The sequence below is a fragment of the Meleagris gallopavo genome, chromosome 8, assembly GCF_000146605.3.
Source record: "Meleagris gallopavo isolate NT-WF06-2002-E0010 breed Aviagen turkey brand Nicholas breeding stock chromosome 8, Turkey_5.1, whole genome shotgun sequence".
Lineage (NCBI taxonomy): Eukaryota > Metazoa > Chordata > Aves > Galliformes > Phasianidae > Meleagris > Meleagris gallopavo.
Window position 1 is genome coordinate 6413900 of NC_015018.2, and position 11926 is coordinate 6425825.

Here is an 11926-nt window from a genome sequence, read left to right on the forward strand (position 1 = left end):
AAATATATATATATCCATCTGTATATCTATTGACTATACACTATCTGTGTATCCATTGATTATACAAATGGAATGCAAGAGAGATTGAATATAAGCATTACCTATAAAAAGTGAATAAGAATAAGCAGAAACCCAAGATGGTTAAGTGATTAAAATAATAGGCAATGTCATCTTTTTTACAGTAGTTAATAAGGAACACAGCCATGTAAGCAGGAGATGTTGCTGTGCGTGGTTTCTCCTCTCTTCCTTGTCATTTTCCCTTTTCTTCATCATTTCTCTTGATTAAGATTAAACTTCTGGGTAGCTTTCTTCAGTATATATATACTGAGTATATATATATTTTTTACCACCTATGACATGTAACAGGAAACTAGTGCGATTTTCAGTTACATTATTATTATATTTCCGTTTAGGTTATTATCAAGTCATAATGTAAAAAAAGTCACATGCATCCTCTAATCAGCATTCGTGTACTGTAGGAGTGTGTACTAAAAGCAGGGGAAGGTCTGGATCAAGTTTACTCCTGTTTGCATGACATGCCTTATTAGGAACTTGGAAACAGTTCTCTCAGTTGTTGGAGTGCAGGCCAAGGATGAAGTAATATATGCAGTTGGTGATGAAGAAACGTGGATGTTAAAACACCATTATTGATGGCTCCTGTTGTACTATATGGAAAATAGCTGTACCGTTGATGTGAGATGGTGATCACTGGAAGATACGTACTCAGCTTGCTATGTGTTTTTTATCAGTGTGCACATCTCTACGAAGATCTTCAGTAAAGGAAGTGTATTGAACTTTTGACCAAACTTTTCAATGGAAGGACAAACTCTTCATAAAGAATTTCAGTCAGAAAGGGTCAGGCTCAGTGAATTTTCTTATTTGAAAAAATATGTCATGGAGCCTTTTTAAATTACCATTTCTCATTTAGAGAAGGAAGAATTTCATATTTGTTTGAAATGACATTTAAAAAATTTAATTAACCTGTATTAAAAAGGAAAATGTAAACATACATTCCTAATACAGCTTATTGGAAGTGAGATCTTTTCTTTTCAAAATTCAGAGTCCAGATTGTCTCGCTGTCATGCTTTTGAGTTTGGATGTAATACTAAGGCCTGGAAAGCTTACTAATGGCAGTGCTACCATTCAGCATTAAAGACTATTCGGTTTGGAGTATTCCTCACAACATTATAAATATTGTAAGTAGATTAGACTTGTCTGATGTTTTTCTTTGCATTTAAAAAAAAAATACTTCATTATAGCTACTAATGCTTACTTTACTTATTTTTAATTTTTTAAGCTTTATAGGAATTGTGTTTCTCTGGAAACACTGAGCAAAGAGATACTTAAAATGAAAAACAAAGAAAGTTTGTAACGAATTGCAGGAATCTCAGTTACTCTCAAATCTTGTTCATCTGTGAAGCTTTATTCCCAATGCAAACGAGTCCTGAACATGAACAACTGTTTTATTAGATAGACTTTCTAAATATAAATCGAGTATCTAAGGGATATAGACTGAGCCCACCTGCTCTGCCATAATGGACTTTCCCATATCTTCTGTCTTGACTTATTTATATCCAGGGCATACACATAGCTTCTTAGATAAACACTTTGCACTTTGATAGTATGGAATTAATTACTGACAGGTGTATTCCATTACCAACTTGGTTGTGTCTTCTTTGGAATATAAACCAGTTATCTGATACCTAGGTTTTTGGGTGCCTTTTTTTCCATCTAAACTAAGAAGAAACACTTTTTGAAATGTAAGTCTGTTTCCTGCTAACAAAAGTCTGCAACTGGAGCTAGACTTGTCTCAGAATTACAGAGTGGATTTCAAAATGGTCCTGAAAACTTTGCCTTATTTTTTTTTTCTTTTTGTGAGAGGAATAGTAGTAATAAAAGACTGCACTTAAATCCTTCCTCCAAGGATGTGAAGAGAAAATATAAAAGCTGCTTTTGGAAGCGGGTCGCTGAGTTTAGCCTTGCTTGGGACAATAGGAGCTGGAAACAGTTTTCTTTTGAAACCTATTCAGTGACAAATGTAAAATGAGCAGGTAATAAATTGTAAGGGTAGTGAATGATATCTTTTAAAACATTTGCAAAGAGCTGAGATTTAGTCAAGATTACTTCCATGAGCCCTTCTTCACTTATTGTTTCATTATGAATAATAAATACATTAACAACAAAGAAAAGTTTATCAGTCATTGTCCTACTGGCCACTTTAGAAATACGAAGAAGGAAAAAATGACAAAGGCCTTCAGATGAGCCAGTACTTTGTGATATTTGCCAATGATGCTTTCTCTCTTTTTTTTTTTTTTTCCCTTTCTTTCTTCTTAATATTCCATATTAATAAAGCTGACCCTGGGCATTTCTTAGTCTCTTCACTCACAGTTCTCATCCCAGAAAAGGACTTGGGTCCCCAGCTGTGACTCCCTGCAGATCTCTGTTACAGGTCTCCAGTCTCTCCTCGGCTGTAAACATCCCAAATGCTGCTCATTGGCAGTCTGTCCATCTTGCTGGGGCCTGCAGTGGGGCTGCAAGGTGGAAAGCAGCTGCACAGTAGGAGTTGGTGGAGGAACCTAATTGCTGGTGTTGGGCATCACAGAACTGAGTGTCAGCACCTAACAGACTTTGATGCTAGTGGCAGTTGGTTCTCCATGAAAAGAGTTAAGAGTTGAATACTCCACTATTCATGGTAGAACCATTCCACAAGAGTCTGGAGGCAAAAAACCTACGAAGTCCCTTGACTTATTCAGCCTAGAGAGGAGTAGAATGATGGGACAACTCATTGTGCCCTACTCATGGGGAGGAGTGGAAGGTCAAGCGCTGATCTCCTTTCTCTGATGACCAGTGGTAGTGCTTGAGGGAATGACATGGAACTGCGACAGGGGAGGCTCAGGTTGGATATCAGGAAGAATGTGATCTGGTGCCAGAACAGACTCCCCAGGACAGTAGTCACAGCACCAAGCTTGCCAGAATTCAAGATTCTGGCCAGTATTCTTAGTCATATGGTCTGAATTTTTGGGTGGTGCTTGTTTGGAGCCAGCAGTTGGATTCAGTGATATGTATGGTACCCTTCCAACTTGAAATATTCTATTTTCTACTAGTCTATTTCCTGTTCTATCTGTCAGTGCCCCCAAGCTAGATTCTCCATGTTGCAGGTGTATCTGCACTCTACCTCTAGCTGTAATTAGTCTTAAAACTCTGCTTTTGTTTTCTTTTAGTGTCTCTTGGGACACTTTCCAAATGATTTTACAGCTGTGAGCTCACCACTTCTCACTTGATTTTTATTTTTTATTTTTTTTCCCTTGGAAGCTGTGATGCTCTTTATCCCCACCATTACAGTGAAAGAATGAACAATATCCTTTCCTGTTTTGATATCCTTCCTGGCAAAACACACACTGCTTCTTTTCTGTCACAAATTTCAGAATGACAGCCCTTCCTTCTGGAACTGTAGAAACAACAGGACCATTTGTGTTTGCCATCTTCAGCTGTCACTGAAACATGATTTTCCCCTCTCTATTTGGACACTCATCTGCTTCTCACCCTCTAGGTTGTGTCTAGACACTCATCCCCATGATCCCTTCTACAAAACCAGCTCTTTACTCTTAATGCTAAGGTGCTGACCCTGGCAAAGCAGCCAGATACTTTGGGAAATATCCTTCTCTGTTGCTATCTGCTTGGACATGTTCTTGGTTTCAGATTTTTGGAAAAGGTCAGGATTGGATTGCATCTGGTTTGCTTGTTTTGTTTTCTGCAGAATGGCTTTGTTTCTGAACAATGTTGTATTTGTTGCAAACCTTCCTCACTTCTCTCTTTAATTCTACAACTAACAAGCAGAGTTGCTTCCTTTATAAAGCAATGTAAATATTTGTTATCCACGAATATTTTGAATAAAATAGATGGATTTTTAGCAATGTATTATTTCAATTTATAAATTTAAAAATAAACAGAACTGTCTACGTGAAAATATCTTTGATCATATTTGTGAGCAATATATTTTTAACATTGGTTATAATTTCTCAGCAGAGAGCATTAGCAATAGAAAGGAAATAGGGAGAAACAGAAGATCGAAAGACAAACATTGAGATTTCAGATCCTGTTTTAACAGTCATCTACATTCACTGCTCTCTTTCCCCTCTTCCCAGTCTGGCAGAGTTCTGCTAGTATCTTTTATATGTTGTCATGAATATGGTTCATCAGCTGAGTTTTAAATCTTTGAGTTTGGGTTCTGTATTTTAACATCTGGTTGTTGAAATGTGGCTGGGGAGGAAGAAGGATGTGTAGCCTCCCAACTCTTCTTTTTTCCAAACTTCTGGAAGCTACTTACTAGTCTAAGATTAAAGAAATATGGATGCACTTTAATTTCCAGTGTACTGTTTATCTCATAAGCAGATTAGAAATGTTGTGAGGCATTATTCTCAGACTCTCTATACATAGTATATAAAGAAATAGCTGTTTTTGTACATACATTAGTATGTTTTTCACCAAAGAGCCCATATTTTAGCAATTAATCCTGCTACAATCTATTTCAGAGGTTTTCCTCAGCTGCAGCAATGAGAGATTCCTAGCCTGCTTTCTTTAATAAAGGATGCATTTATGAAATAGACTGTAATAGGTTTTTCAGGATGTTTTGTAGAGAATTCTGAATGGTTTGAGCCAAAAGCTTAAGCAAATGACAAGATGTTGAACAGCTTGAATATTTAAATTCTAATTAAAAAGGAATGACCATAATCTCCCCAGTAAAGATACTTTTTCCTTTTTAATGAACAAGAAATTACATAGATTCAAACATACATAATATATATTTATTTGGAGAATTCTGAAGGATTTTGTGTATGATATCATATGTGTCTAAGACCCTGGTTTTCACACTCTTTAATTTCCGTGGGCCTCTGGCAGTGAATACACCTCCAACACATCAGTGCTATTGGAAGGCTGAAATCTTCGCGATCTCGTTCAGCCGTTCCTTTTAGGATATGGAGGGGTTCTTTAGGGCAACTCTGTAAATGTGGCTCAAAATTTGAAACATAGGTTTTTTTCCTCCTCTCAGTGTGTCTGGTTTTAGAATACAGCTTCATGGAGTACAGCACAGCTCTAAACAGAAGGTATTTATAGACTTTTAAACCTGCCTACCTCTAGTTATGTTTCTAAATGCAGTTATGTTTCTAAATGTTTCAGGCTTCTAGAGTGAAGAGCCATTGACTTTTGCACGGGATGCTGAATGGACTAGCACTCTTTTGGCTAAAGATAAACTCTGAGCATCCTAAATTTAGTCAATCTCTTTTGAAAACCTTGGCCCATTCTCAGAAGAATGAGTTAGAATAATTCATTTGAAATTCCCTGGCTATTTCAGCACCCCCGACTTAATATTTATTCATACAAATCGCTCACTGTTGCAGATAACTCACAAAACGTAGCCAATGCAATAACTCTGCACCTGAGCATTATTTAGTTCTGCTTTGCTAATGTTGGCAGCACTTTGTTTTTCCTCTGTACATTACTACACTGGGCTATTTTGGCTATGTCTGAAGAACATGTTAGAGGGAAGAATGGAGAGAAAATCTACAAGTTTTGTTATGATTAGCTTTCGTAGCAGCTACAATTCTTCAGTTAAGGGGTCAGTTTAATTTTCTTGCCAATTTAAAAGAAATGCTAAGTAGGCAATTAACCAAAGGAGACAATTTTTTCACTGCAAACCGAGGAGAGGATTATCTTGTCTCTAGCAGTTCTCATCTACTTTGACACCAGGGATAGTTACATTCCCCATTATGCTATTTATGATGCTGCTGAGAAATAGTGTGTCCTGCCTGTGATGATTTTTCTCCTTTGACTTCTTTTTGATTTTTCTTTAAGGATTCTTGTCTTTTTAAAGCAGTATTTCACCTTGTGGACATAAGAAATAGATTGAGACCCGTGTATTGCCCAATGTTTTTTCTCTTGTTTATGTAGACTGAATAACAAGTAAAGTTTTAAAACGCTGTTACTTAAGTAAGTAATTTACATGATTTTTTTTTAAACATAGTATTAATGAAGAGTGATGTTAAAAATGTTGATGTTGGCTACTTAGCCAGCTTTGTTTTGTTTTCTTGCTAGGATCAGGTATTCCCTTTGTCTATATTAAGGACAGCTATCTTGTCATTGCAACTCAGCCTTGTAAATCATGGGCGTTTATGCTCAGCCAGTCCTCTGGAGTCAGTGTCATAAGAGAAGGTGACTCATCCTATCTGATGCAAAATATCTGAGAGGCTTATTATGCAAATGTGTTTGGAGAGGAAGGTGGTTGATGCTGTTCCTTCCCAGCCCAGCCACAGTCTATAGAGCCTCTCACTATCAGTGCAGTTCTTTTTGAGGCCACAAAGAGTGATCATGGCGCTGAAATTATCCAGGTTACAGTGATTCATAGGGCAATTTATAACATAGTGTAAGAATATCTGCCCAATAAATAGGATTGTATTGGCATAGAAGAAGAAATGCAGTGACATAAAAAACTGGTTTTGTGTAATGAACTGCCTCCTGAAATACGAGTGTGTGCTGGGACTGTCTCATTTTATTAGGTGAGCTGAATCCACGCTAGTTTTTTAACTGTGTGTTAAGCAGGACATTAGCAATATCATAATCACTGTAGTGTACACCTCTTGATCCTCGATTTAGTTTTGAGACTACAGAATAACTTACCTCTGTTAAGCAAAAGGGACAATTAGAAACTTCCACGTACATTACCAAATCTTTCTACCAAGGTCCTCATTACTGGTAGAGACTGTTGCGCTGGTGGTTTTTTCCAATTTTACCTTCCTAGTGAGCCATGAGGTCTATCTGTTGGCTGATAAATATGCTGTCTGATGAGATGAACTGTTTATAATATGAAATCATTATCCAAGTCCATACCAGGAAGCTGGAGAAAGTGTCCATGCAAATCATAACTTTCTCTTGGGTCTTGCTTAAATGTGAAGAGAGGATGACTCATACGAGTGTCTCTTGAGTGTCTCGGAGTGGTGTTTTTAATTAAATAGGTTAACTAAAGTTAAATGAACAGAGTTGTAATAAGGCAGAAGTAATATATTTGGGAGGCATGTTTAGAAGAAAACCAGCCTATAGGATTCATTTTGTACAGGTCTCTCTGAAAGTAATGCCTGTTATTTCTCTCTATGAGAAACAACAATAGCTACAACAGCTACATAGAGCACACTAGCACTTCTTTGTAGATCAAATTCAGTGACACTCCTTCATACACCCTTCCATGTCAAACGCCGTTCTTTCAGACTGCCCCTCTGCTGCCATCTGTCACATGGCAACAAGAAGTCATGGAGTAGTGGTAGGAAGTTTCAACCTCTACTGCCGTACCACCAGCATCCGCCTCTGATGTCATGGCCAAAGGAATAAAATAGGAGGCATTACTTTCAAAGCAGCTCTCATAAATACAAGCATACCACATATGTTCTGAGTGCAGTTGTTCATTACAGGATCCCTTATCATACTGATATACCACCATGCTGCAATATGCCTTCAGGCTACATTTATAGATTATTTTAATGGTACACGGGACTTTGGGTGAGGTAGTCAGAGAAATGTGACTGCAACTGATAAAGTACCTCTCAATCATGTAGCAGTGAAAGAACTGGAAAGTACTGTACCGAAACAATGCCAAAGGAAAATAAAGTATTCAAAATAAGATGTGACAGTACCTTACATTGTAAATTCTCTTTGGAATATATTTCATATTTCATGTTTTATTTATTTTTATTATTTCTTTTTTTTTTAGGCTGTGGAAACCAACCTTGCATCAAAAGATAGTCACTGGGTGTATGTAAACGAGGTAAGAAAGTCAAGAGATGACCTAGCTTGGTACATTTGCTCATCACCATCCTTTGTTTTCTGTATTTGGGGACATCAGACTGAGCATACTCTTACCATTTTTGCTTCTTGAATGGTACAAAAAGCAAACTCTGTGGTGTTGTGTCTTCTTGAATTGATACAAGTTGCATATGAAAAATCAAAATAAAGCTTTCAAATATGTTGTTTTTGCTTTCGTGTTGATCCTGCCCCATTACCTATTTAGTAACCAAAGAATATCTCAAAATAAACCTTGAATAAATACTTGTATATCTGCTGGAATCTCACCTTTCTCACCTATGAACGACTGTGCGTGGATATCAGGAGAGGAAAGAGTGCAGCCTTAGCTTGTTAAGAGAATGCATTTGCATGACATGCTGGCTTTCTGTAGAGCAGAATTTTGTTGGTGTTTTGGCTAAGTTCCAGGGTAGCACAGATTTAAAATGAGAGATTTTCTTTCTGCAGCAAATGGTATCCTGTCCTGCTACTATGGTTATTTATTTTAGATTAATACCATTATGTCCTAATGGGAATGGGTGCAGACTTGTATTTAAAGAGCCTGAGAAAGCTTGAAATCTTGTACCATATATAATCATTTACAAATCACTCTTTGTTCAAACTAAATTGCATTGTTTTATATGCTTTTGCTTTCAATAATGATTTGTTTGAGGGTAGCATAATATCTAAGCTAAAAGATCTGCGTTCACTTTTATTTTTATATTTTGAATGCATAACCTTTATTTTAATATCCATTTCCTTTGTTTAATATCTCATTCCTTTCTTTACACATAGCTAATAATTTTGAATAGATTACTTTTAATAGTAAGTGTGAATTGTGTGGCATTAGAAAGCGCTGTAATTAAATATGAGAGTGAGGAGAGTGTGAAATGTCTCCTTATAAAGGCTTTATAAATCCTTTCTAGGCCATGTTACGTTTATGTACTTCCTGATTTGTTAGCTGTGATAATGACCCACTACAAAATACCAGCAAGATGCCCATAGAGTCAGTGTTTATATTCACATAAAGATAACAGTGTGTATTTCCCTAAACGTTGACTGAGAGGGAGTGTTTGTGAATTTACTATTTCTGCTCTTCAGGTGTTAAAAACTCACTTCGTGAAGCCTGAATCTATAACATCGCAAATAAAAACCTTCAGCACTCATGCACAGACATGTGCTTACATACACACACGTATCATACAAGATGTCTGCTCTTATTTTTGAGAACTTTTTTGTTTTTCTTTCTAAAGATTGGATATGGAAGCTATGGTAGCAAAATTCAGATCTGAACTAAAAACTAATTCTAAGCTGAAAAGGAAATTTCCTTGCAACTTAAAAAGTATGGGGAACTTGTTACTGCAAATCGACTTATAAATGAACTTTAGTGAAAAATGTTAGTGCACATACTTACAAATGTCTTTAGAATGCAATTAAATTCAAACAGAATTGCAGAAGTACTTAAACTTTGTGAAGCTTCAGCAGGTTGCCCAAGGAGGTTGTGGATGCCCATCCCTGCAGGCATTCAAGGCCAGACTGGATGTGGGTCTGGGCAGCCTGGTCCTGGTGGTTGGTGACCCTGCACATAGCAGGGGGTTGGAATTAGATGAGCATTGTGGTCCTTTTCAACCCAGGCCATTCTATGATTGAAGTGTTGATCTTTGTGTGCTTAGAGCTACTGCAAGAAGAAAATACTTAAACATCCATATGGATGTATCTGTAGAAGGATGGATTCTTTAGGGCCTGTTTCTTACTTAACTGTGTGTTCCCCTATGCTAGCAAGAGGACAAACTGATTATGCTTTACACATGCATGTTTCCAACTAGTATCAATGGGAACTCTGTGGATATTTGATGGAAAACAAGCTATTCCTTTACTGGAGGTTGATGGGCACTGTGATTTGCAGAACTGAATAAACTTTTAATTCCCAACAGCCAAATGAGCTTTTTTTTGAGGCAATTCTGCACATGTAGCAAGCCAGGTGCAATTTCTGTAAAACAATGCTAATACTGAGCCACTCCCCCTCTCCCAGGCAGATTTGAAGATCTGTTCATCTGTTCACCCTATGGTCTGTGTGACCTAATCATCCCATTGCAGGGGAGGGGAGAGGTATAGGCTAACTGACCCAAAGGGACAGTAATAGGAAGAGAATACAGTGACAGTTGTTTCCACTGACAGTTCCTTCTATAAAGAGTGTGGGATTCTAGCAAATAGGTTCCTTAAGCTATTCTTATTTCAGGGAGCCATTGAAGGGCTTGGTACTGAATATATAGACTACCAAGGCTCATCTCAATGAGTTCAATTTGCTGTATTGGACTTACCTGGCTATAGTTAAAATGGCTTTAAAGTACAGTACTATTTCTACAAGAAATCAATTATTAAATCTTATTGAGTTAAATTTGCTTTTTTCTTCATTGATAATCAAATATTTGTGTTTTTTTGGGTTTCTTTTTGTGAGTTTTTGATTTATGTATTTTTTTAACTGAATTTCTATCCCACATGTGGGCTGTGTTAGTTATACACAAACTGTAATACTCTGCTGCTAGGAGATTGCATTTTTAATTTCTAATGACTTAAATATCTGTGTTGACTTATCCATTCAGTTTGGGGTGCCATTGGTGGTACAAAAAGACTCAGTCACCTACTAAAAAAAAAAAAGAAAATGCTGATGAGTTGGAAGGCTGCAGCCTTACATGGCAAGTCTTTCTGGATAGGATAATACATAGGGATGTCTTTGCAGGCTGTATGCTCCCTCTATGTCCTCTTTCAAGTCATTATTTGCCTTTCTCCTCATCTTCCACTATGTCTTAAGAACCTTACTGTCTTAAAAATAAATGTTTGTGAAATATGTCTGATTTTCTCACTTCAGATGTTTCATGTTTTCAGAGCTCTTGAAAGTAGTGGTGTTTCGAGGGGGAAAAATGTATTTCTAACCACCTCTGTGTTTTATATTTGTTTTGTCCTCTTTACATTTATTTGTCTAGAAATATTAAATGATTTCTTGCATTTAGGTAGTGCTTGTATCTGAATTCTGTGTTAAACATACTTTTAGCTTTTAGCTTTTCAGAAGCCTTTATGTATGTGATTTAAAGAAAGTAAATCCTTGCACAAGCAAACACTGCTTGAGAACAACTTGTCCAAAAAGTTTGATTACTTGGCAGTTGCCCATAATTATAAATTCTGACCTGCAGTAAATTGTGTTAGAACAAATCCAGTATTTTGCATAATCTTTGCTATTTATCACCTGATATGTTGGTACAGTGACCTGCTGGCTTTGATAGGTGCAAGCTATTTCTTCTTGTGGCATGAGTGTGACACAGTTGTAGATGTTCTCCAACCTTACCACCTCCTTTTCAGGGTGTTTTCCATCTTTTTTTTCTTGTTTTCTTTTTCTATTTTTTTCTTGCATTTCTTTCACTTTTGTGCCTGACTTCAAGCATCTCTGCTGGTTACTCCTGATGTTTTTTGTTCTCCCTTTCTCTTTTTTGGCACATTCAGAGAAAATGCTGTGCGTTGCCTAAGGCATATGTCTGTGGGAGAAACACAGGCGCAGTACTTGAAACTGAATTTGTATGTGGCTGTACAAGGAACAGTGCTCTAGGAGTCTGCATCTGCTTTTTTTGTTAGCAGCAGCAGTAGGTCTAGGGGTATAAATACCATTAGAAGCCATGCTTCCCATTCTGTGGGATATTTCGTGGTTTGGGAACTTTCTCTGTTGCGAGCAGGGGAGAGAAAAAATAAAGGCTGCATGAAAAATAAATTCTTCTGCAAAACTGAGCTTGGATCAAAAAAAAGAAATTGTTAGACACAGTATTTTGTTCCCATCCATCAATAAATTTATTTGTAATTTCGGATTTTTTCTTTCATACATAAATAAATTCATTATTTTTATATATAAACCAGTTAAATACACAAAGCAATCAACGATTCTTCCCTGAAATGGAGTGGCTACTGAACGTAACTGTTAAATAAAATGAGTTGTTTCACCAAATCCTTTATTTCATTTCTATTTCAACAAATTTTCATCTCTAGTCAGAATTTTGAATTGGGAATAATTGTTTCAGTGTCCAAACTACTCATACCAGTAGTATGTGCTCGT